At 38.1% G+C, this 26,290-nt stretch overlaps 1 protein-coding gene across 3 annotated transcripts in view; it reads left to right on the top strand.

Annotated features, from left to right (window-relative positions):
- iglon5 (IgLON family member 5) overlaps window positions 1-26,290 on the top strand; it is a 390,249-nt gene that overhangs the window by 218,734 nt on the left and 145,225 nt on the right. Inside the window, exon 1 of one of the 3 annotated variants that reach the window (XM_087285731.1) lies at window positions 24,511-24,562. The gene's annotated coding sequence lies outside the window, so the exon portion shown is untranslated. 3 annotated transcript variants of the gene reach the window in all.

Below are 26,290 nucleotides of genomic sequence, written 5' to 3' on the forward strand. Positions count from 1 at the left end.
ACACGCTAATGATTGTGTCTGTTTGAGAGGCGCTAATAAACGCAGACTGAGCCTCATATTTGTGCACAAGCTATTCTCCCTCCATCGTTTCAGATATTTCAGAGATTCTGTCAAAGAACAGGATTCATTTTCCTTCCTGAACTAACGAGGAGTGTGAAATCTGCTGGACCATTGAATGAAATGTGTTTGTACTTTGTGACTTGGCTGTAACTTTTTACTTTGGTTGTGCACCAGTTTGAGTTCTGGATCATTAAGATGCCTTTTTGTGATGCGATATTATAAACATGATGTAATAATGGACCCAATCAGAAATAGAAAAATAGTGTTATGATAAGCATTTGAAGATACATGATATAACTCAGGATATCTGAACACCGACTCAGCCATGATATAACTGTAAATAAAACCAACTATGTGCAATAAACAGAAACTCACAATGGTTGTTCGCCTCCGAGCTCTTCTGATTGGTAAATAAATGAATGAATGCTTGGCAAAAAAATTGCTTGGCAAAACAAATAAAAAAGTGAATGAATGAATGAATGAATGAATGAATGCTTGGTAATTTTTTTTTGGCAAAACATGAAAGAAACATGAATAAACAAGTGAACGAAAAAATTAATACTTGCCAAAAATTGCTTGACAAAGCAAATAAATACACAAAGAAATAAATAAATAAACAGGTGAATGAATGAATGGATGAACAAATGAAACAAATGAATGGATGCATCCTTATCAAAAGAAATTGCTTGACCAAACAAATAAACAAACAAATAAATAAACAAGTGAATGAATGAACAAATGGATAGACGAATGAATAAATGAATGAATGCATGGTTGGCAAAAGAAATAGTTTGACAAAAATAAATAAACAAATAAATAAAAAAGGGAACGAATGAATGAATGAATAAATGAATGAATGAATGAATGAATGAATGCTTGGCAAAACAAATAAATAAACAAATAAATAAACAAGTTAATGAACGAACAAATGAATAAATGAATGCTTGGCAAAAAATTGCTTGGCAAAACAAATAAATAAACAAGTGAATGAACAAACAATTGGATAAATGAATAAATTAATGTTTGTTAAAAAACATGTTTGTCAAAAAATTAAAAAAAAAAATAAACAAGTGGATTAATGTATGAATCAACCAATGTATGAATGTATCAATGAATGAATGAATCAACCAATCAATCAAATAATCAATTAGTTAATTTATTCATTCATTCATTACTGCTTGGCAAAAGATTGCTTGGCAAAACAAATAAATGAACAAATAAATAAGCAAATAACAAAAGATTGAATGATTGTATGAATGAATGAATGAATGAATGAATGAATGAATGAATGAATGAATGCTTGGCAAAAAAGTTGCTTGGTAAAACAAATAAATAAACAAAGAAATAATCAAGTGAATGAATGAATGAATGAATGAATGAATGAATGAATGAATGAATGAATGAATAAATGAATGAATAAACAAACGACTGAACAAATGCTTGGCAAACAAATAATAAACAAATAAATAAACTAGTAAACAAATAAACAAATGAATGAATGTATAAACAAGTGAACAAACAAACGATCAATCGAACAATCAAACGAATGATCAAGTGAATTAATCAATGCTTGGCAAATAAATAACAAATATGAATGAATGAACGAACGAACGAACGAACGAACGAACGAACATATTACCAGCACTAAAGATACAAGATCCTGAAAAAGCAGAAAGATTTTGTTTGCATAACAGCAACATACCCTATACCGAGGAACAGTTGTGCTCATATTGTGATTTGCGGTGAGAGATGTCATATTACCGCTATAAATGTCTTTTATCATGCAGGAATTTATGCATGTCAACTTGTCTCCGCCGGTTTGCTTTGTTTGTCTCTCTGTACCTGTTTGTTGGCTTTGTGCTGATGGATAATTTGAGATTTCTTGCTTGGCTAAATACGGTGTGTTTGCCTGCAGGTCAGATCTGCGTTTACTCTTTCCTCTTTTGCTGCACTGCCTTCCTAATTGAAAGCTTCCCAGAAAGTGGTTCATTGCCTGCGGGTTTTGAGGAAGGAGAGATGTCAATCATCGAGATATAAAAGATATGAGTGAAATCTGCTTCACCCAGTTATTTTGTTTGAAGTTTAGCTTATTGTTCACACCTTGAACTTACAGACCATGTGATATAGAAGATAGAAGAAAAGAAAATGCATTTCTATTAAAAATAATGTTTGTTTTAAACTCAATTGTCTGCATCCAAAGTGACCCACATTGGGTTTTGTTGACCCTAAAAATATGGGTTCAACAGTTTAGCAGTATCTCAGAGACTGAACTACACTGTAAACCAGTGGTGCCCAACTCGATCCTGGAGGGCCAACGTTCTGCACAGTTTAGCTCCAACTTCCTTCAACACACCTGCCTGGACATTTCTAGTATGCCTAGAAAGAGCTTGATTAGCTGGTTCAGGTTTGTTTACAGTTTTTCTCAGTCGCTTTGGTGCGTTTCTCACAACAATTAATGCATTTCTCAAAAGCAAGTATTGATGTCAATCAAACTGTCAGTATCGTCAAAATGAAAAGTCCTGACACCATTGTTTATGAACAAGATAGTCAAATGGCTTAGTCATGTTTTCATTATGACAGTTTACTCCGTACATTTTTTCAATGCAAAAAAGTCCGATTTTGGTGACACTTCCTGAAAATGCTCAAGACAGCACTCTATACTATTTGCACAGCCATTTGAAAACTACAGTAAAGTGAGACATCACTGCATTGAGTGAGTTATCTGAGTACAAGACACTATATATGTATCTTTCACATTTTTACTGCATTTGCTCTTTGCAATCCTAATTTACTCACAGCATTGTGCAAAAGAATAAACACACCCTTATTTACCACAAGCATAAACTCCCTTTAGGTAGAGCTGTGAACAACTGTAAACCATATTGCAGTACATATTGGAACTGAGCCTACAACATACACAGATCTGTAAATCATTCATCAAATTGTTCAATTTTAAAGACATTTTCAGGAAAATAAAGATTTTAATTTGTTTTATAAAATTTGCTCGACAGATTTTGACAACTAGTTCAACATTTTTGTATGTAATGACTGAAGTAATGACATGAGGACTAGTAGTTTTATATGGAATAACTTTTCAGCATTTACACGTTTAGTTCATTTTGACTGACCTGACATAAGCAAATGATAATGTTCTAAACAGCAGAGAGTTGTATGAAAGCAATTGATGCATGTCCAAAAGCATTCGCAACTTGTTGAAAAGAATGAGAAACTGCTACTAGGATGTGCACAAATGACTAATTGTTTTGAGAAATGCATTAGCTGTTGTGCAAATTTAAATAGTGTTGTGAGAAATGCACCAAAGCCACTTAGAAAAACTGTAATTGGAGTTGGAATTCAAATATGCAGGACACCAGCCCTCCAGGACCGAGTTTTGGCATCCCTGCTGTAAACAATGCTGGCTTCAACACAATCAATTTGTGTTGAAAAAACACAAGGAATTAACTTACATTTATTTTTTTAAAATTCTAGTGCATTGAACATAAAATAATTAAGTTGTCACAAAAAAAGTGAAAAAGTTGTTTTGGCTAATTTCAAATGAGTAGTTTAAAGCAGGGGTGCCCAAACTTTTTCTCATGAAGGGCCAAAATACAACTTTGATTGAGGGCGGTGTAATTTCCAAAGTAATTTCAGTGTAATTTCCTAATATTTAAAAATAACTACAAAACATTGCTTTGAATTTTTAAAGATATTCACCCCAATCACCTCCCCATCAATCTCTCTATTTTCTGAAATGGGATGGCGGGCTAAATTAAAGGTTAGTATGGGCCAACTTTGGCCTGCGAGACTTAGTTTGGGCTAGAGATCTGTGCAGGACTAAACTTTGAATCCAGCTCCCACCCACACCCGCCAGGTTTTAGCCCGAACCCGACCGTTCCCGCTTATGCTCAGCATTCGTTGTCCCGCTGCCCGACCCACTCTGTTTTCTACCCGCCGCGCCTGTTCCCGCTAATGGGCAGGGGAAGAACAAAACCGAAAACCACCCAGCTATGCAGAGTCCAGACAAACACACACAGCACCAAGCATGCCAAGCAAGTGACACACACACAGACAGCTCTCTCATTCACACCCATACACACACACATAGCACAAAGCTCTATCTCTCATTCGCGCACACACACAAACACACACACTCAGACATCAACAAACAAGCTAAACGCAGCATCACGCTGTCTCATTCACATACATACATACGCGTGCTTGCTCGCTCGGGAGTCGGGAGCAATATTGTTAGACCGCCTGCTCCCGTCGAAAAAACACCAGTTACCAAGCGCTTTTTTCGGAAATCTATTCCCGTGCCGAAAGAAATCTGGTCGGGTGCCGCGGCTCCCATATATATATATATATATATATATATATATATATATATATATATATATATATATATATATATCAAAATCTTTCTTTGTACAAGGCTGTTTTTTTGTTTTTGTAAATTTTGCCATTTTAACATGAAGGTCAATAACAATATGCTCTATTATAGAGCTATGGCTATTTGCAGGTTCATTTACTTCCGTATTAGCTTCACAGGGTAGAGTTAGATGTTGCCACTTGGGCAAAAACAGCCACCAACATAACAAATGGGGTTATACATTTGAACAGTACACAAGGGTTAATTCCCATGTCCCTGTAAACCACCTTAATAGAGTACAACTCAGTCTTACTCATGTCCTTATACAACTTTGTGTCCTGGCAAACCACATAAACCTTCGCAGAGAGAGGGTGAGAGAGCTTCAGAAAACAGTGCAGCCTTCATTTGTGACATTGTATCTGAAGTGAGGTTTATTTCCCCCTAACCTCTAATGTTCCTCTGACTCGTAACCCCAATCTAACGATACATACATCCCGGGCATCAAAGTCGACAGCAAAACAGCCCTTCCTTCCAACTCATTTCAGAAGTTCCTTTGAAGTAAAAGTTCACTCAGTCGCATTTTAAGAACAACTTATTCACTATCTGTTTCCCATTGATTCCCCGTGTCATCTTCTGACAGAAGAGAAGAAGAAAGTCAGAAGAGTGCAGAAAGACGGATCAATGGCGCGTGACCTCCCGCAGGGGTATCGGACTTGCGCTTCACAGCGATCATTAACCAATCCCACACTGTCAGTCCTGGCAGAAATACTCAAATCCCCAAGTTTGGTCGCCCAACTTGCTCATTTCTATGCAATCTGCTTTGTTTTTTTTTTGTTTTTTTATCTCCCAAGGCTATTGAATTCATAAACGCTATGGCTGTAAAATATCGCCCATTATTTCGAATCATTGCCAGACATCAATATCAGAGCACAGAGTGAAATAAAGACAAGAAAACGTCTAGACGGAGACGACTCACGCTGAGCGCAAAACGGTTCTGCTGCCTTATAAATTCTGCGTTTTAAATCTATTGATGATCACAATTAGCAACAATTAGACGTCTTGGTGATATTTGAAATGCAGGGCGAAACGTGGAAATCAGATCAATCAGAGATGATCAGCAGGACATGAATGAAACAGCCTCTGTTCAGACTGAAACACAATTCTTTTTGGGGTTATTTATTCATTCATTCATTTTCCTTCGGCCTAGTCCCTTTCACTATCAGGGGTTGCCACTGTGGAATGAACCGCTAACTGATCCAGCATATATTTTATACAGCGGATGCCTTTCAAGCTGCAACCCAGTACTGGAAATAACTCTTACATTCACACATACACTATGGCCAATTTATTTGTCCAATCCCCCTATAGCGCATGTGTTCGGATTTGTGGGGGAAACCGGAGCACCCGGAGGAAACCCACGCCAACACAGGGAGAATTATAGTGGGTTAATAATAAAAAGGTTTTAAATATATAGATAGTATATTACATTAGTTAATCTGATTAAAGTAATGTTTTCTTATTTTTTTTATTAGCATTATTTTTCTTTTTTAAACTTACATTTGTACATTTTTATTTAATTTGCAGCACTTGGGGTGGTTTGTTTATTTGTCTGATTGTCTTTGTAATATTTGAAAATTCTTACTAAAAAAATTAAAATTAATTTTAAAAAATGTTTTCTATTTATTTGAAAAAATTGAGGAAATTATAGATGACAGCTTTGTATTACAGTTTGATATATTTACCTTCGGCTCAAGGGTCTAAATCAAGTTTGGTTTTTGGCCCGTCATAAGAAAAAGTTTGGGCACCCTTGTTTTAGAGGAAGTGAGGGATAGTTTGATGTTCCAGTGAGCTTTTATAGGATTCCACTGCTGCATTTCCTCAACATTGTCTTTAGAGTCATATTTTCCTAAATCACTTTCAAACACTGCACTGCCATTTATGTTATATTTGTATAATTTATAACATTTATTTCTAGCTAAAGTGTTATTTGTAATTGACAATATAATGTTAAAGTTATATTGTAAAAAATGATACATTCCTTCTTTATAACTGTAAAAAGGTCGCCAAAGCAGAATGAACCGCCAACTATTCTATTATGTTTTATACAGTGGATGCCCTTCCAGCTGCAACCCAGTATTGGGATACACCCATGCACTCTCGCATTTACACACACATCCATACAATATGGCCAATTTAGTTTCTTCAACTCACCTATTGCACATGTGTTTAGACCAGGGGTGGCCAACCCTGTTCCTGGAGAGCACCTTCCTGCAGATTTCAGTTGCAACCCATATCAAACACACCTGGCTGTAATTATCAGTGGTGTTCAGGTCCTAATTAATTGGTTCAGGTGTGTTTGATTAGGGTAGTAACTGAAATCTGCAGGAAGGTGGCTCTCCAGGAACAGGGTTCCTGGTTTAGACTGTAGGGAAAACTGGAGCACCCGGAGGAAACCCACGCCAACACAGGGAGAACATGCAAACTCCACACAGAAATGCCAACTGACCCAGCGGGGATTTGAACCACCAATCTTCTTGGCGTGAGGTGACAGTCCTAACCACTGAGCCACCGTGCTGCCCTCTATTAAAACAACACATCCTATTTTCTTCATCAGACAGAGGTGACACTCACAAATCCAATCTCAATTCATTATTCCTAATCGAAGTGTTGAGAACTTTCATATAAAAAAAGTCTATTTCACATGACAGCACAGATCAGTTTTGTGTCTGACAGTGCTGACGTTGAGTGACAGCTGAGGATTGGTGTTGCCATGTATTTGTTATTGACTTTCTTCTGGCTTTTTATAAAGTCACTATAAATATGTGCAGTCGTGGGCTGCATTTTGGGACTAAGAGTCTCTTATTTGGCAAGTTGCTTGTTTTTTCAGCGGGTTAGTTTTGTTGTTTGTCTCCATTTCTACAGCACTTAATGTGCATTGTAAAAAATGCTGGGTTCAACACAATCAGTTTTTGTTGAGGGAACATGAAGGAATTGAGTTAACTTTTTTAGTTTTTACATATTTAAGTGGATTGAACATAAAACTGTCATGTTGTCCAGGAAAATCACAAGAATTTTGTTGTTTCAGCTCATTTTAAATAACTAGTTTCAACAAACAGCAAACCTCTGGACTCTGGCATGAAGAGCCCTATCATACACCCGGCACAATGTGGCGCAAGGCGCAAAAAAGTCTTTTGCTAGTTTCAGCTTGGCGCAAGAGTCGTTTAGAGGCGTTGTGCCACACTGTTTAAATAGCATATGCATTATCACTCATATGTGTGCCCATAGGCGTTCTGGTCTAAAAAGAAAGGCGTACTGAGGTGGACCGCTGGCGCATTGCTATTTTGAGAAACTATAATAGATTTTTCATTAGACCAAAACTAACCCGGTCTAAACTCTGGCGCAGAGTTGCGCCTCGCTTACGCACTGCTTAATACGCACAAGAGAACAATAGGCAAATATCTTTACATATGAAAAAATTTAAATATTAAGGATATATATAGGATATAATAAGAATATATATAGAATATAAATATAAAGGATTAAAATATTACAAAACATATTATTTTCTAGCCTACATAAATATGAAAAACCACTGCTTTTATGTGTTCTTCATCTCAGGAGGCTTTTCAGTTCATTCATAACAATTTGCTTTTGTATAATGTTATTATTATTAGCAGTGTTATTTATTATATGCATATTTATATTTGTTTTATTAAAAACAAGCTTAGATTTGTCCACCTGTCAGGTTTTAAGGGGCACAGCATGTGTTTTAGGATATAACTCAGGTTTTTGAGCACATTTTGTTATTATTGTTCATTTATTCGTTTGCTGGAAATTAGAACTGAATTTAGAAATAGTTTTGAAACGAATATTTGTGCTTAACAAACGCAATTAATTATTTAAAGAATAACTGATATCTGTATGTAAAGGTTTCCCTATCCAAGAGCGAAAGTGAAAGTAGATCCATTATCTCTCATTCTCACGCAGTAGATGCTCTGTTTAACAGTTTTCTGTAAAAAAATAAAAATAAAAAAATAAAAACTGTTGACTGTTTGCTAGTGAAATGCTCAGTTTTTCCACTTAGACTTACTTTACGTCCTGTAAATAGCAAATGTGCTATGGTGTGACGCAGCTGGCTCTTAAAGGGAATGGGAGATGAGACTCTAATTGGTTTATTCTCAAAACACACCTATAACTCATTAAGAAAATAAACTCAACCCTTTTAGACCATGCGCCACGGCGCAAATTGGATTTTCCTGTTCTTAAATTAGCAAAAATGCGTTCTGACACGCCCTGAAAGCGTTTGCGCCCTGCGTTTTGCGCTCTGCGCATGGACCGTCAAAATAGAGCCCGAAGAGTGATCTGTGTTTGTATAATGGCATCTACAAACTTGGTCGGTAAAATTCCGCTGTTGTGACCCCTGATGAATAAAGGAATTAAGCTAAGGAAAAATGAGTTAATGATTTCTAATAACTGATTTCTTTTATCTTTGCCGTGATGACAGCACATAATATTTGACTAGATGTTTTCCAAGACGCTAGTATTCAGCTTTGAGTGACATTGTAAGGCTTAATTAGGCAAGTTAGAGTAATTAGGCAAGTCATTGTATAACAGTGTTTTGTTCTGTCGACAATCGAAAACAAATACAGCTTAAGGGAGCTAAAATTATTGACCATAATATGACTTTAAAAAATTAAAAACTGCTTTTATTATAACTGAAATAAAACAAATAGGACTTTCTCCAGAAGAAAAAACATTATAGGAAATACTGTGAAAAGTTCCTTGCTTTGTTAAATATCATTTGGCAAATAATTGAAAAAGTAAAACAAATCAACTTCAGCTGCATCTAAAGTTCTGCTGACCGCCTTCATCCCAGTATCAACAGCCCTCGCGATGAACTTTAAACTCGAACCCAAAACGCCGTCAGTAAATCCGGTTAATGCTCAACACTATTTGATCAAACTTGAATCATCCACTCCCTATGGAAGCTGCTTCTACATCGGGGACTGTAGGCGGACGGTATTGACTTCTCTTCCCCCTTTCACCTCTTCCTCGGCTTTGGCCAAGCGTGCAAATGGCAAATGGACAGCGCGGGTCCCGGCGGCCTCGAACAGCCCCATGTCTTATTCATGAGCGCCGGCCTCTGGTGTCACACTCCATATGAAAGGACAAGCTCGAGCCTGAGCGGAGCTCCCACCGCTGTCCTCCAGCACATTTCTGCTTTTCGCGCTTGCATTCTGCCGGGGCTTTGAGTAATAATAGTAATGGCCAAGCCAGACGGAGGAAACATGGCTGCCGCTTCTCCTACGATGCACTGCTGTATGCGCAGCGGTAATTGGTGCAGATCAGCCCTGTCAACACAAACATGGGTATTTTCAAAACTTCAGTGTTTTTCTACGTGGTTTTGATGTTTGTTCACATGAAAATGCAGTTTCAGGTGACAGAAAACAAAACTTTCTGGAACTCCGGCCAGGGTGAAGATTTATTTGATTTTTTTTGAAGATGCAGTGTGTAAGTTTGACACCCAGTGGTTGAACTGGGTATTGCACACCTGGTTCATAACACATGCAAGTGCAGGTTGCCAGATTGACGACACCAACAGCAGTGTGTCTGACTGTCGAGCCTAAAGGCTGATTCAAACTGCATAAATAAAAGCAACGTCATGTGATAGAAGGAATATTTCCCTTCTTAAAATGAGTTTTTGTCCGAACCAACAACTGAAAGCTATGTTTTAGAAACTGCTTCTATTTCTTTCAACTGAACAACAGAAAACTGACAATCATCAGCTAATGTACACCTCATGTGCTTTATTCAGTGTTAAACGCTAATAATGTGAGTGTGAATGCCCTTTCACATGACATTTATTGTCATACTACTGAAATCAGCAGCAGATAGTTCACCTCAGATCTGGAAAATAAATCGTCTGAAATTAAACGTTAGAATTGTGACTCAGTGCAAACCAACACATATCAGTGATTCAGCATCTATATTTAATAATGTTAAAGAGGTTTCAAATGTATTAATTAGATTATAAGATCCCTATCACACACCTGGCGCAATAAGGCACAAGACGTGTTTGCCCTGGTTTGCCCCGATATGTTGCTATTTTCAAACCAGTGCAACCTTAATTTTCACATTTTCCGCCACGTTCTTTAAATCGCAAATGCTTTTGCGCCTCTTCGTGGACTCATGGGTGTTTCGGTCTAGAAAAGAGGTGTGTTTAAGCACATTGTTGGCACGTTGCTATTTTGAGGAACTAAAATAGACTGTGTAATTGACCAGCTGAAAGTTGGTCTAAAGTCCAGCGCAGAGCGAGTTAGTTGTTCGCCTCGCCTACACATTGCTTAATACACAAAGGATGTACAGCAATTCACAAATATCTTTACAAATGAAAAAGAATTAAAAGATGAAAATATTACAAAAAAAATATTTTCTACATAAATATAAAAACCACTGCCTTCATGCCTTCTTCAGTTTTTCTTGACAATTTGCTTTTGTATAATGTTAGTATTAGAAATAGTATTATTTATTACATGCATATTTATATTTGTTTTATTTTTAAAAAAAAAGCTTTGATTTGTCCATCTGTTTGGTTTAGAGAATGGCCAGACTAGGGCTGGGCGATTTGGCAAAATATATATTTAAATATAGAGTTTTTAATAAAATTTGACCGATTCACGATTTCGATTGCCATTTTCAATTTTTTTTTTTAAATTGTGTTACTAGTCTTCTCAAAACATTACAACAACATGACTGAAGTAACATTCTCTTTAAAAGTAACTTGTAAAACCATCTGCTTAAGGAACATTGTATTTTTAATGGCCATGTCATACAAAAATCGGTCAAGGTGTAAATAAATGTAAAACAAATTCTCGAGTTAAATAGCGCTGCTGAAGATTTGAATAAGAAATATTTGTGTAGATATTGCACTTGCAGGAATACATATGTATTTTTGCAAGTTTTGCTGAGCCTAGGAAAGATTGGCTGTCAGCTCGGCTTTGACTTTGTCTTCTGATTGAATGACAGGTTGTAAAGCTGCTGCCTTTTTCTTAAAAAGATACAGTGGAAGAAAAAGGACTGAACATGGAAACTGTAAAGCCTAATTTAACCCAATGTGTGAAGTTGTGTACATATAGCAGGAGCAAAAACAAGTACCAGATGTGTGTCTAATATAAAATAGTTAATCTATTTTTCTTTTATCCCCCTTTTAAATACCGATCATTTGATGGGCTTTGCTCCACTCTCTGTTTTATGCTGGCTGATCTGTCTGGTTTCCAACTAGGTCCGCTAAATGACGTCATGGGGGCGGCTACTTTCATTTTCCCTGCTACAGTGAGTCCCTCACTACTACTCGTGTTCAAACCAAAAGATCGGCGCGGTTTTTCACATGGCAGGCTTTTACGTCCTTCATACATGTTGAGATCGAGTTTATCGACTTGATGAGGGAATATGTCTTGACAATCCACACAGACGTGACTCAGACTAATGCAACAAGTAAAATCCTACATGACTTCACGCTTTAACAGGCAGTCAAGCAGGTCGCACAACAGAAGCGCCGCGACACGGCGCGCACATGACAGTTTAAACTATCACACACCAAACGCGCACATTCACATGATATTTAACATGAAACTAATCAGATGGCGCTCTGTGGCGCGGCTGAAATATGACCTGCGTCCTGAATCGTGGTGCGGCGCGTCGCCAAGAGGCGCATCTGGTGTGCTTCCTGCTTCATTCAGAGTGAACCAAAGCGCATTGGTGCCATTATAATGTATTAAATACATTTTTTTTTTAAATCGCGATTTGATTCAAAATTAAATCGTAAATTCGAATTAATCGAAAATATCGGTAAAAATCGCCCAGCCCTAGGCCAGATAGAAAGGCAACAGTAACTCAAATAAGCACTTGTTACAACCGAGGACTGCAGATAAGTATCTCTGAACACACAACACGTCCAACCTTGAGGCAGATGGGCTACAGCAGCAGAAGACCACACCGGGTGCCGCTCCTGTCAGCTAAGAACAGGAAACTGAGACTACAATTCACACAGACTCACCAAAATTGAATAGAATCCAATAGAAGATTGGAAAAACGTTGCCTTGTCTAAGGAGTCTCAATTTCTGCTGCCAAACACAAGCGCAATAGGTGACCTGAACAAGCTAGATTGTGGCTGGAAGGGCATCGGCTGTGTAAAACATATGCTGTAATAGTTGGCGGTTCATTCTGCTGTGGAGACCTCTGAAATAGACACTAAGCCGAATGAAAAACTGGAAAATATAAGACTAGACACTGATTCAAACTAAAAACCCCAAAAGTATCTCAGTGCTAAAATATGATTATGTAGACAGATTGTGTGCATGTGTGTGTGTGTACACGCATGTGTGCTTGTGGGCGTGCTATTCTTTTCACTAAAGTGAATTCATGAATAATTAACCTTTAAGTGATTGACCGATGAACTGCTGATTGTCTGCGAGTCAATGAATGCGCTGAGATGGAATGATTTGCAGGAAATTATTTCTAATGAACTGTCAGGACTATAAACCAGGAACGCTCCACAAACACACGTTCAGGTCACCAGTTGCTCTTTTCAGGTTGTGAATCTTCGACCCGCTGCAGGTTCGTCAGGCATGAATTGATTGATCAAGTTTTAATGGGATCTGCTGATTTGCGATCGCTCTGATTTAGAGCTTCAATCCATCATTGGCATTCTCTCCTTTTTTCTTCCTCTCATTACCTCGCTCCGTCTATCTCTCCTCTCCCATTTAACAGCATTAGGAAAGGGAAATTACGCTTTTATTAAAGTTTAATTGCAGGCAATTTGACTCTTTCCACGTCTCAAAGTCTTTCATTATCAAAGATGAAACTTTTGTGTGTTTGTAAAGCATTTTAGCATTATAAATGTCTTGGATAATTATCATTATGATTAATTAATTTTCATTTTTGAAGTTTAATTAAAAACTCATGGTTTAATATTGAAACAGGAAGAGATGTTATTTTACAATAGCAAAACTACATACAATACAATACAAAGATAACTATGTATGTCATGACTCGTGTTTGTCCACTAGATGCCACTGTAGTTCGCCTGCAACTCCCTGCGAACTACAGTGGTGAAAAGAACTACAAATCCATACATTCTTACGCGCACACACCCGGTCTGTCATATACACTGATTTGCAACCACAGCTGTCTCCGTTCACCATTGATTACCTGGACTATATATTCAGCTATTCATCCTCTGTTTGTTAGTTGGTCGTTGTCGTCTTCATTGGTATGTGTTCCTGATCTTGCTCTTGTATCTTGTCTTAGTTGTTAAAGTCTACTTCGAGTTTAATCTGTTTGAGTTCCTTGTTTGTTTGTTTTGTTTGTTACTTTGATTTTTGTATTTTTGTCACTTTCACTGCACAATAGTCATTAAAATCTGCACTTGGATTCTACTCCCGCTTTTGTTCCTGTTTCAATCCCGTACCATGACAATGTAAATATGTGATACATAAGTCAATATAAAGGGGTATAATAATAATAATGATAATAATATAATAATAACAATAATAACAAATGTAAATAATAATACATTTCAATTCAGCTTTATTTGTATAGCGCTTTTACAATGTAGATTGTGTCAAAGCAGCTTCACATAAATGGTCATAGTAACTGGATCAGGGTAGTTCAGTTTTTAGTGTTTAAGTTCAGTTCAGTTTAGCTCAGTTCAGTGTGGTTTAAAGTCATTACTGAGAGTCCAAGCACTGAAGAGCAAATCCATCGATGCGTAGCTCTACAGATCTTTAACCATGCAAGCCAGTGGCGACAGCGGAGAGGGAAAAAAAAACTTCACCAATAGGAGAGTGAAGAGAAAAAAACCTTGAGAGAAACCAAAATCAGTTGGGCATGACCATTTTAATTTCTCCGCTGGCCAAAAGTCTTGTGTAGAGCTGCAGTCTCAGCAGTGGAGGCTGGAAGCTGGGCCTCAGCGAAGATCCGTCTGTCCCTGGAGCATCACTGGAATCAGTCTCATGCTCTCCACTCCCCTATGACCACCAGCGCAGCAGCAGCTCAGGATACGGCCTGTTCCCGGATATGGACACCTTGGGATCATCTTGTCGCTGGTCTTGGATCCAATCAGTGACTCCTCATAATCTAAGGACCTCGGGATGAGTATCCCCAGGTGGAAATGGAGAATAAAGAGAATAATTAGCATAGCTGCTGTTCATAGTGTATATAAACAAGATGTAGAAACTTGTGTGGAAAAACATTATTATTAAATAATAAAAATTATTAGTTAATTATAATTATGGGAGAATCCTGGGAAAATCAGGTGGGTTGACGGGTATGCCGGGTGCTCCGGTTTCCACCACAGTCCAAACACATGTGCTATAAATGAATTGAATAAACTAAACTGGCTGGAGTGTATGGGCTCTGTTTTGACGGTCCATGCGCAAGACGCAAAGCGCAGGGCGCAAACGCATTCAGGGCGTGTCAGAATCCATACTTGCTAATTTAAGGACGAGAAAATCGGTTTTGCGCCGTGGCGCATGGTCTAAAAGGGTTGAGTTTATTTTCTTAATGAGTTATAGGTGTGTTTTGCGAATAAACCAATCAGAGTCTCATCTCCCATTAGCTTTAAGAGCCAGCTGCGTCGCGTCATGAGTGCATTTTCTATTTACATGGCGTAAAGTAAGTTCACTTTCGCTTTTGCTCTCGTGGACAGGGAAACCTTTACGCACAATCATCAATTAGCCTATAAATAGTTAATTTTGTTTGTTAAGTGCAAAGATTTGTTTCAAAACTATTTCTAAATTCCAGCAAACAAATAAATTAACAATAATAACGAGGTGTGATATAACCTTAGTTATATCCTGAAACACATGCTGTGCCCCTTATGGTCTAAAACCTGACAGGTGGACAAATCTAAGCTTGTTTTTAATAAATCAAATATAAATATGGATATAATAAATAATACTGCTAATAATAATAACATTATACAAAAGCAAATTGAATGAACTGAAAAAGCCTCCCGAGATGAAGGATTCAAGGCAGTGGTTTTATAAATTCATGTAGGCTAGAAATTAATGTTTTGTAATATTTTAATAATTTATATTTATATCCTATATATATCCTTATTATATATATCCTAATATATTATATCTTTTTCATATGTAAAGATATTTGCGTACTGCTCTACATCTTGTGTGTAGCGCACATACGAGCGCAAATGCATTTGCTATTTAAACAGTGTGGCGCAACACCTCAAAATGACCCTTGCGCTGAGGTGAAAGTAGCAAATAGCAATTGCGATGCGTCTTGCGCCACATTGCGCCGGGTGTATGATAGGGCCCTAAGTGTGTTAGCGCAAGAGTGTATGGGTGTTTATAAGTGCTGGGTTGCATAAGTTGGGATAAGTTGGCGGTTCCTTCCACTGTGGCGACCCCTGATTAATAAAGGACTAAGGGACTAAGCCGAACAGAAAATGAATGAATCAATCAATGAATGAGCCACAGACATTCATTTAGCTTTATATGTGTATTTTTTTAACTCTCTAAGTTCCAACAGCCATTGATTTGCATTATACGAAGCACAGATTCAGCAAAAAGATCTTCTTTAATCCACTGAAGAAGAGAAAGTTGAAAACGGATTATTTTTTCCAATTGCATTTGGAAGTGCAAGTGATGCAGAAAGACGCAAATGTCAAAATCTACAGAAAAAGCCACAAGGATTTGACATATATTATGCACCAACTATATGCTGAGACGTTTGCATATACGGGTGACTGCTTTATAATGATTTTACTGGGCCGTGGTGCATGCAACATTAACACACAGACTTGTACAGCTACCTTTATGGGGACTTCTCCATACCTGTAGTGCTTTTTATACTGTACAAACTGAATATTCAACCCCTACACCTGAAACCAAACCTCAGAGGAAAAATTTCACATTTTCAAAATATATAATTGTGTGTGGGGTGGCATGGAGGCTCAGTGGTTAGCACTGTCACCTCATAGCAAGAAGGTCGCTGGTTCGAGTCACGGCTGGGCAGGTTGGAATTTCTGTGTGGAGTTTGCATGTTCTCCTCGTCTTGGCATGGGGTTCCTCCGGGTGCTCCGGTTTCCATCACAGTCCAAACACATGCGCTATAGGTGAATTGAATAAGCTAAATTAACCATAGTGTGTGTGTGTGTGTGTGTGTGTGTGTGTGTCTGTGTGTCTGTGTGTGTGTGTGTGTGTGTGAGTGTATGAGAATGAGTGTGTATGGGTGTTTCCCAATACTGGGTTGTGGCTTCACGAGTATCCGCTGCTTAAAACATATGCCGGAATAGTTGGTGGTTCATTCTGCTGTGGTGACCTCTGATAAATCAGAGACTAAGCCAAAGGAAAATGAATGAATGAATGAATGAATGAATGAATGAATGAATGAATGAATGAATGAATGAAGAATTCACTGTGATTTAAGAGCCGTTTTTCTCATGGGGACCCACAAAATGTTCTCAAAAATTGACTCAAAATTTTCTGGTTTTGCTATACTTGTGGGGACATTTGGTCCCTACAATGTAAGGAATACAAGATGCACACACAGCCTATGCATGTGTGTGTGTGTTTACGTGCAAGCACTCGTGCTCATGTGAGTAATGGACACTGCAGTGCTGTGGTGCAGTGGGTCCATAGAGAAATCTCTGAAGGGCTTGGATGACACGGCCCACATACATACAGTACAGGTTTGTCCAATCTCTGAACACACACACATATACACAGACAGAGAAGCAGGAGGAGGAGAAGCAGCGTCGCTTTTGCTGAGCTTCATAAATCACAGACAGCACTGTGGCAGGATTATGTTGTCATGAAAAAGCAGCAGAGACAGGTGGAGCCGTATCGACAGCGTTATTTCAAGAAAAAAACACTGTGATATGAGCCCTTACATGGGGAACACAGTCTTATATTGCTGGGGAACAATATAAGTGGAAAATGAAGAGGAATGAAAGAGGAACATGATTAAAGTGAGCAAGAGGATCAGGAATATACAGTGGAAGTCCAAATTAAGGCCCTTTTATAGTTTTTCTCCAATTTCTGTTTAACAGAGAGACTTTTTCAACACATTTCTAAACATAATAGTTTTAATAACACATTTCTAATATCTGATTATTTTTTTGTCCTGAAAGTAAATAGGATTTTACTAGATATTCTTCAAGATACTAATGATCAGCTTAATTTAATGGCTTAATTGGGTTAATTAGGCAAGTTAGGGTAATTGGGCAAGCCATTGTATTTTTGTTCTCAAGACAATCCTAAACAAATATTGCTTAAGGAGGCTAATAATATCAACCCAGGCTCATTCTGGAAACAGAGCCCCGCAGACGTTTCTGGAGACAGTGAAATACGTCCAGGGAGGTACATATTTGTGCAATTTTTGTTTTCGCAAATCCGCGAGAGGCTGTTGTGCGCAATTTTTCGTGTTTCGAATGCCTCTCGCAAGTGCGCGCCGTTCACACCTGCACTGTTCTCGCGTAAAAAGCCGCTGGAGGCTGCTGTCGAGCGACCATCTGTCTGACTGACTGACTGACTGACTGACTGACTGACTGACTGAACCATTGTCCGGGGGGGCGGCCAATCAGCTGACACAGCCACCCTCCTCCTCCTCCTCCTTCTTCCCTAAACCCAAGTGACGATTTACAAAATCCATCCAGAAAAAGAAAAGCCCTCGTCCGATTTTGACCACTTTTTCAGATTTCACCTCATTCTTACTCCGTTACGAACTCGTTCGCTTTTCTGTTTGGATTCTGTTTTTTGTCTTACCTGATTCCTGTAATCGCTCTTCCCCGGACTCGAACCCGGTGGTCCACCACAGCCGGCTCCTCCTCCTCCGGGCCTCTGCTCCGCCGACGTAACACGACGAGCTAACCGGACAAACTGGTTGCGGCAGGAAAGCCCTTCACACGGAGGTGAGCCGTCAGCCCAGCCGGCGAGCGCGAAGAGGAGCGGTGTCACACCGCCCCGTAGCGTTCACTTGAAAAAACGAAATGCGACCATACGTACGTCCGGCCACGTAAATCACGGTCTCCAGGAACATCCGCGAGGCTACGTTTTCAGAATGAGCTTGGGTTGAATAATATTGACCTTAAAATGGCTTTTAAAAAATTAAAAACTGCTTTTATTCTAGCCAAAATAAAACAAATGAGACTTTCTTTAGAAGAAAAAATATTATAGGAAATACTGTGAAAAATTATTTGCTCTATTAAACATCATTTCGGGAAATATTTTAAAAAGAAATCACAACAGGGTGAATAATTCTGACTTCAACTGTATATTCTAACATGCACAGAGCCAGTTAAGTTACATTTATGTAAAGTTTAGAAATGTATTTTTTTATTTTAAAGGGCACATATTTTACACCTTTTCAAGATTTAAGATAAGTTTTTAGTGTCTCTAGAATGTGTCTGAAAATGTTCAGCTCAAAACACCCATCAGATGATTTATTAGACATTTTAGAATACTGGGATTTTCTGCTCTGAACACACTGTAGCTGTTTTTGTGGCCTGTGCCTTTAATGCTGATTCTCCTCGCCCACTCTTCCCATGTGCCTGTCAGAGTGTGCCTCAATCTCCACCTCGACTGTGTCAGATAAACAGCACAGTGACATACAAGTAGGAAGCAGATCTCACATAACGTTTGTGAGAAATACTACAGTAAGAACTTTCCCAATGATTATTTGATGTATTTGTTGTGGACTTAATTCAAGCCTTTCTGCAACGATGAGTCACACACAATATCGTTACAAAGCTCACGCACACACACACACAAACACTCACAGAATAACACGTTTAACTTTGCACTGTTTTTTTTCATGGCAAATGTGACAAGATACATGTTGAAATCCTCTGCTGTATAGATATCTGTTATGTTAATGTCCAAAATAAACCTGATTTAACATCCACAAACTGGGATTGAACCGTCTTCTTCTATAATTGTACTGACATGCGGCTGTGCTGATGAATTACATTGATTTTACCGTCTTTAACTTGCTTTATTATAAAACATGCACTGTTTTAAAAACCGTTTAAACTTGTAAAACTCATTCTTGATCACATTTATGCCGCTCTTCGTCACAATGCGAAGGCTGAGGTTCCTTTTTCACAGATGTTTAATGCACTTATCGACACAGATGCCGACATCAACACTGTAGAAGTGAATAAATGAGTACAATAACAACATCGACACATGCACATACATAAGGATTAAGCATACAACTTTAAAGTCATTAATGAACAAAAAATACATTCACATACCACTTTGCCTGCTTGTAAACTAAGAGACGAGGGGTACATCCTTCGATTTCTTGATTATAGCACTTATAACTCACTAAACAAACATCCTTCAATCTTGCTGTTACTTTCCTGGTTCACTTTCATGCAAGTGCCCAACTCGGGGGTAGTATTGTTGCTGGGCAAGATGGCAATAAAATTAAAATATGTCCAAAACCTTTAGAATAAATAACATTTGCTCAAATAAACCATAGATCAGTAAATAAGTCAATAATAAGCATTATAAAATGATCAAAAATCGAAAAATTTTACATATTAAACTAATCACAAGTTATTGAAGTAAACAGGTTTAAAGTACACTAGCGCCATCTAGTGGAAATAAATATCACTGCTTTATGACAACATTTGATGATGATTGATGATCACAGAGTGCTCAACACGTCTTTTTAATCCCAGTTGCTTTGCGCATGTCTTGTCTTGTTGATATGATTATACTTGTTACCACGGAGACATGTTAATATGCGGCTGTCAATCAGTTTGGTGGGTGGAGAAACCACACTCCTACGTCACATTGTGGTCGGCCTCAAAATGGGAGGGATTTGGATCCTATATTAATGTCAGGGAATTAAAAAAGAGGTCCCACTTTATATTAAGTGGCCTTAACTAATATGTACTTACACAGGATTTAATAGTTTGTTACAATGTACTTATTGTGTAAATACATGTATTTACTGTGTACTTATGCTTGTTTAAATACATGCATGTAGTTACATCTGTAATTAACTTTTGTAATTACATTTGTAAATACACTGTTGACCATGCCTTACACCTCAACCCACCCTTAAACCTACCCATGCCACAAAACCTGTCCATAACCCAACCTCTATCCCAACTCAAAAGCACCACAAGTGTTCTCAAATACATTATAAACACAGTAAGTACATTGTAATTATTTTTTGATGTAAGTACATAGTAGTTAAGGACACTTAATATAAAGTGGGACCAAAAAAGAGGCTGATTGTGTTTCTATCACTTGAATATTTTACATTTCAATGAAGAAAAAACTGAGCTGGTCTGGTTTGGCGATCCTAACCCTCTGCATTTATCAGGTTTTGGTGAGCTTTCCACTTATCAAAAACCTGTTGTTAGAAACTTAGGATTTTAATTCGACAGTGATCTGAAATTTAACAAACAAGTAAATACAGTTGTTAAATACAGTTTTTTCCATTTACAACTTGTGGCAAAAGTAAAGTCGTTTCTCTCTTTTAATGACCTTGAGAAGGTGATCCATGCTTTTATTTTGGGAAGACTTGACTATTTTAATTCCCTGTATGTGGGTATTAGTAAAAATGCCCTAAACAGATTGCAATTAGTACAAAATGTGGCTGCGAGACTTCTGACAGGGACTCGCAAGTTCGAGCACATATCCCCAGTTCTTTCCTCTCTGGGCTGGCTGCCTGTTAGGTCACGGATTGATTTTAAACTATTAAACTTTGTTTTTAAATCCTTAAACGATCTGGCACCATCTTACTTATCAGACCTGCTACATGTATACAATCCTGATAGGTCACTGAGGTCTTCTGATGAATTTACTCTATCTATACCAAGGTCCCGGTGTAAGCGAAGTGAGGATCGGGCTTTTGCTGTTGTAAAGCAAAAGATGCTTTTCATCATAGGTGCCCTTTAATGAAAAACCAAAAAACTACAATATTCATATGTATATTAAACTGCGGAGGTCGAACAGAATGGTTCAATAGTATACTAAGTAAACATATATATATATATATATATATATATATATATATATATATATATATATATATATATATATATATATATATATATATTAACTGGATTTTCTAACATTTTTTAAGGTTAGTGGTTGCAAACAATTAATGCATAAAGGGCAAAATTAAACAAACAAATTAAGTCAAACGCTACTAAATTTAATTTGTTTGTTTAAATTCAGCCCATATACATTTATTTGCAACCACTTTACCTTAAAAAAATGTTAGTGAAACCAATGAATCTTTTTTTTCCAGTGTAGTAAAGACTGAAGCATGCTCTTCTCCATATCCTGATCAATAATTCAGAGCATGCAGATTGGCGAAGGAGTCCACAGATGCTGCTTTCTATCCCTTAAAGAGACAAACACACACACGCAGAGGGAAAAACGGTGTCAGCGTTTATTCACTAATTCATGGCTCTCCTGGTCTGATCTGACATTCTTTTATTGAAGATGGAAAAAAACGATACTGTCAAGCTTCAAAAGAGCTCAGAAATTCAACATGAAAGCGCCATGTATGATGTAAATCTTGCTGAAATGGGGTCTTTCATCCACTAATGTGCACAGATTTGGTGTTGGAAGAGTGTCCGTGTGAAACTGATAGTAATTCTCACAAACAATTACAAAGTGATGCAAGGAATTCATATTTACAGCATGTTGTGAACTTTTAATGCAGATTTTGAAGTATCACATGATGGAAACACCAATATTCTGAATAAGGTTAAGAGGTTAAGAGTCTGGGTGTCATCCTTGATAGCACCCTATCTTTTGATTCTCACTTCAATAACATCACCCGGTCTGCTTACTTCCATCTAGGCAACAACAATAACGGACTCCACCCTTCCCATGCCACTGCTGTTCTCGTCCATAGCGCTGTCACATCTCGTTTAGATTACTGCAACTCTCTTCTCTTTGCTCTCACTCATAAATCCCTCCATGAGCTTCCGTTGGTCTAGAACTCTGCCCATATTATCACCAGAAACCCTGGTAACACTTTAGAATAGCTATCCGGTTTAACTAGTTAATAAACCATTAATAAACTGTTATTTAATGAGTTATAAACGACTTGCTAAATAAAAGTTAGTAGTTTGTTAATTATTTATAACTGTGCCTTATAGATAGCCAACAATTAACTTACAAGCTGCTGGTTAACAAGTTATAAATAACTTGTTTATTGTATTTTGTGAAAAAAAAAAAAAAAAGTTTTTTTACGTTTTGTCAGTGTAGTGGCTAATTCGTAGGAATTCGTATGAGTTCAGTCATGCAAAATTGTAAGATTTTAAAAGTAGGTGTGGCACCTAACCCCACCTCTAAACCCAACTGTCATTGGGGGCTGAGCACATCGTACTAAATTGTACATATTAGGTCGTACGAATTCATATTCAATTAGCCACTAAATCAAACAGTGACGAATTGCCGTGAGATTGTGTTGGACACAACACAATTGCTGATTGTTTAAGGAGGGACAACTTAATTGTTATATGTTTATTCCACTTAAATTTGTAAAAACGAATAAGTTGAAATTAACCCTTTAACAAGCATCATAACCACCTGGTCGACCATTTATCTGTAGGCTATCATTATTATTTTAATTGCTTTTTACTTATTATTAGAGTTGTGTCAATATATTTTTCAATGCAAGCATGGGCCAAAAAAATATTTTCAAGTAGTGCACCTTCATTCATTCATTCTTTTATTCATTCATTTATTAATGTTTTTTTTTTGGCTTCCTTATTAATCTGGGGTCGCCACAGTGGAATGAACCGCCAACTTATCCAACATATGTTTTACGCAGCGGATGCCCTTCCAGCGGCAATTCCCCAATACCACATGTCTTTAGACTTGTGGGGGAAACCGGAGCACCTAAAGGAAACCCACGCCAACACGGGGAGAGCATGCAAACTCCACACAGAAATGCCAACTGACCCAGCCAAGGCTTGAACCAGTGCCCTTCTTTCTGTAAAGCGATCGTGCTACCCACTGCCCTTTTTTACAGTGTATTTCACTTAAACCAACCAGTCTTCACAATAAACAAACAAAAACATACGTCGGAATCAAGCCATTCACACACGACCTTCATCCCAATGTCAAAGTTGGATAAAAAAGCCATTTACAAATATTCCCTTTCATTTAAAGCATTCTCAGGGATTTCCAGCACCCGAGTGAACCCTGAATATGAAACAAAAATGTTGCTGGAGTGTAAAAAGAAGCTCTTGATGGTTCCTGTAACCCAGGCTCCTCCTCTGGGAAGCCTGTTTTTAGACAGAGGAGAGACGAACAGCACTTTGCAATTAACTAGAGTAACAGGATAAAGAGCTGAGAATGGGCACGAGGGCTGAAAAAGGCTTGAAAAGCATCCAGAGAGGTGTGTGTGTGTGTGTGTGTGTGTGTGTGTGTGTGTGTGTGTGTGTGTGTGTGTGTGTGTGTGTGTGTGTGTGTGTGTGTGTGTGTGTGTGTGTGTGTGTGTGGTGGGGGGAATAATAGAATTGCAAAACGGACAATTTGATTTCGGTTGAGTGTTTCTGTGTGGCTCCAGGTTTGAAAGGCCAACTCCTCTTGATGATTTGATGGTGGAGTCCTGATTTTAGCTGAAGATGGTGAGGTGTTTTGGATGCTGGTTTGCTGTTTGGGAGGCTTTATTATTGAGTGATGTTGGGGATCTGATTGCACTGACACTGCTGGATGGGGACAGAACATGAGCCGGATGATGACATTGTGATGTATTATACTGTACGCGAATATGTGTGTGTGTGTGTCTATGAAGTGACTTGAGCGGAAAGTGATGTTGTCTTCTGTTAAGCTTTCTTTCTTCCTTCTTTCTTTTATTTATATTTCATTCATTCCTCCCTTTTTTCATTCATTTCTTCTTTCATTCGTTCTTTCCTAATTTGTCTGTTTATTCATTCCTTCCTTTGTTTGTTAATTCATTCTTTCTTTCTTTCTTTCTTACTTTCTTTCTTTCTTTCTTTCTTTCTTTCTTTCTTTCTTTCTTTCTTTCTTTCTTTCTTTCTTTCTTTCTTTCTTTCTTTCTTTCTTTCGCGCATGTGCTGAGTGAGTGGGCGGAGCTGTGTGTGAGCGTTTGGCGTGTGTGCAGGTACGAAAGATTTACTTTTTCTATCCTTTTTCTCTTCTTTTTGAGGTTGTTGGCTTCATTAGTTTGAGAAAGAGAATCAATTAAACTTATACCGGAGCATCTGCTCTCGGTTTTCGTGTCAGAATGGCTATGACGGGGAGTCGGAGCTTTGATTTTCTGACACGGCGTCATGGGATCAAAGTGGACTCCACTGTTAGTGTGGAGGAGTGTAGTTTGGCTATAGGTGAAGTTGTCGGCACTGAAAGCATCCTGTCAGCATCTCGTATGAATAATGCGATTGTAGTATTCTTAAAGACGGTTGATTTGGCGAATCAATTGGTTGAAAGTGGAATAGTTATTGGTGGAATTTTCACCCCAGTGCTTCCGCTGTCCACCCCATCTAAAAGAATAACTTTGTCCAACGTACCACCTTTTATTTCGAATGAGGTGCTGACCGGAATGCTTTCTCGCTATGGCAAACTTGTTTCCCCGATAAAAATGATTCCTATCGGGTGTAAGTCGCCTTTGTTAAAGCATGTTGTGTCTTTTCGGCGTTACGCCTATATGATTTTGCAGGACAACTTGGATGAATTAGACGTGGCTTTAAACTTTCGTCAGGACGAATTTAATTACGTAATATTTGTGACTACAAACAGCATGAAGTGTTTTTCATGCGGGGAAGTGGGTCATTTAATTCGCTCATGCCCCGGTCGATTAAACCAGCAGCAAGATCAAAATCGTTCACCTGCTGATGCGCGCGACTCTGAGATGCAGAATCGCACGGCCGCTGTGGCAGGTGTTAGTGACGCGCCTAGCACAAGTCTTCCTCAGAAAACTGTACCACAGACAGTAGCTGAGGTGATCATGACTGATAAAAATGACGAGAAAAGAAATGATGTGGTTGATGTGGGAAGAGACAGTTCGTTACAGGTTGATGAACAGCCTTTACAAGCTGCGGTGGATGTATTGCGCAATAGCAGTGACCCGGGTACAACCGGAGAGCAAGCGTCTTTCACTAAAGAACAGGATGTGAATTTGGAAATGGATTTAGATGACAGTGCTTTTAAGACGCCTCAGAAGAGACGCTTAAAACAACAGAATACAGGTAAACAGGCTAAAAAGACGGATAATTGCGATCTGAGTCAATCCGAAACTGAGAGTGAGAGCGACTTTTCAGAATGCAGTGTGTCGTGCAGTTTGCCATTAAGCGGTTTTTCTAGCCGGGTTTACACTGTGGACGACATAAAGTCATTTCTTAAAGTGACAAAAAATGCCAGAAATGTAAAAATTGAGGAATATTTCCCAGATGTAATGCAATTCATGGAAAAAGCTAAGCTTTTTAAGAGTGAGGGAAGATTCAATAAACAGGAGGTGTATCGACTAGAAAAATTGCTTGGCAAACTTAATGCCCAACCAAGGCTCAGTAATGACAGTACATAAATACGTTCTCCCCTTTTTTCTTTTCTGTTTTTTCTGCTTGGGCTATTTTTGGTTTTGCCTTTCTTTCCTTTCTATGGAGGAGGTTTTTGTGGCTTCTCTTAATGTAAATGGGGCTAGAGATATTAGGAAAAGGTATCAGATATATGAAATAATTAAACAAAAGAGAATTGATGTTTTATGTATTCAAGAAACACATAGTGATGCATTAAACAGTTCTGACTGGGGTAAGGAATTTGATGGGTTATCCATTTTAAGTCATTTGAATTCAACTAGCAGTGGGGTTGCTATTCTATTCTCTAAGAGCTTTGT

The sequence above is a fragment of the Danio rerio genome, chromosome 16 (genome assembly GCF_052040795.2).
Source record: "Danio rerio strain M-AB ecotype USA chromosome 16, GRCz13ab, whole genome shotgun sequence".
NCBI classification, from domain to species: domain Eukaryota; kingdom Metazoa; phylum Chordata; class Actinopteri; order Cypriniformes; family Danionidae; genus Danio; species Danio rerio.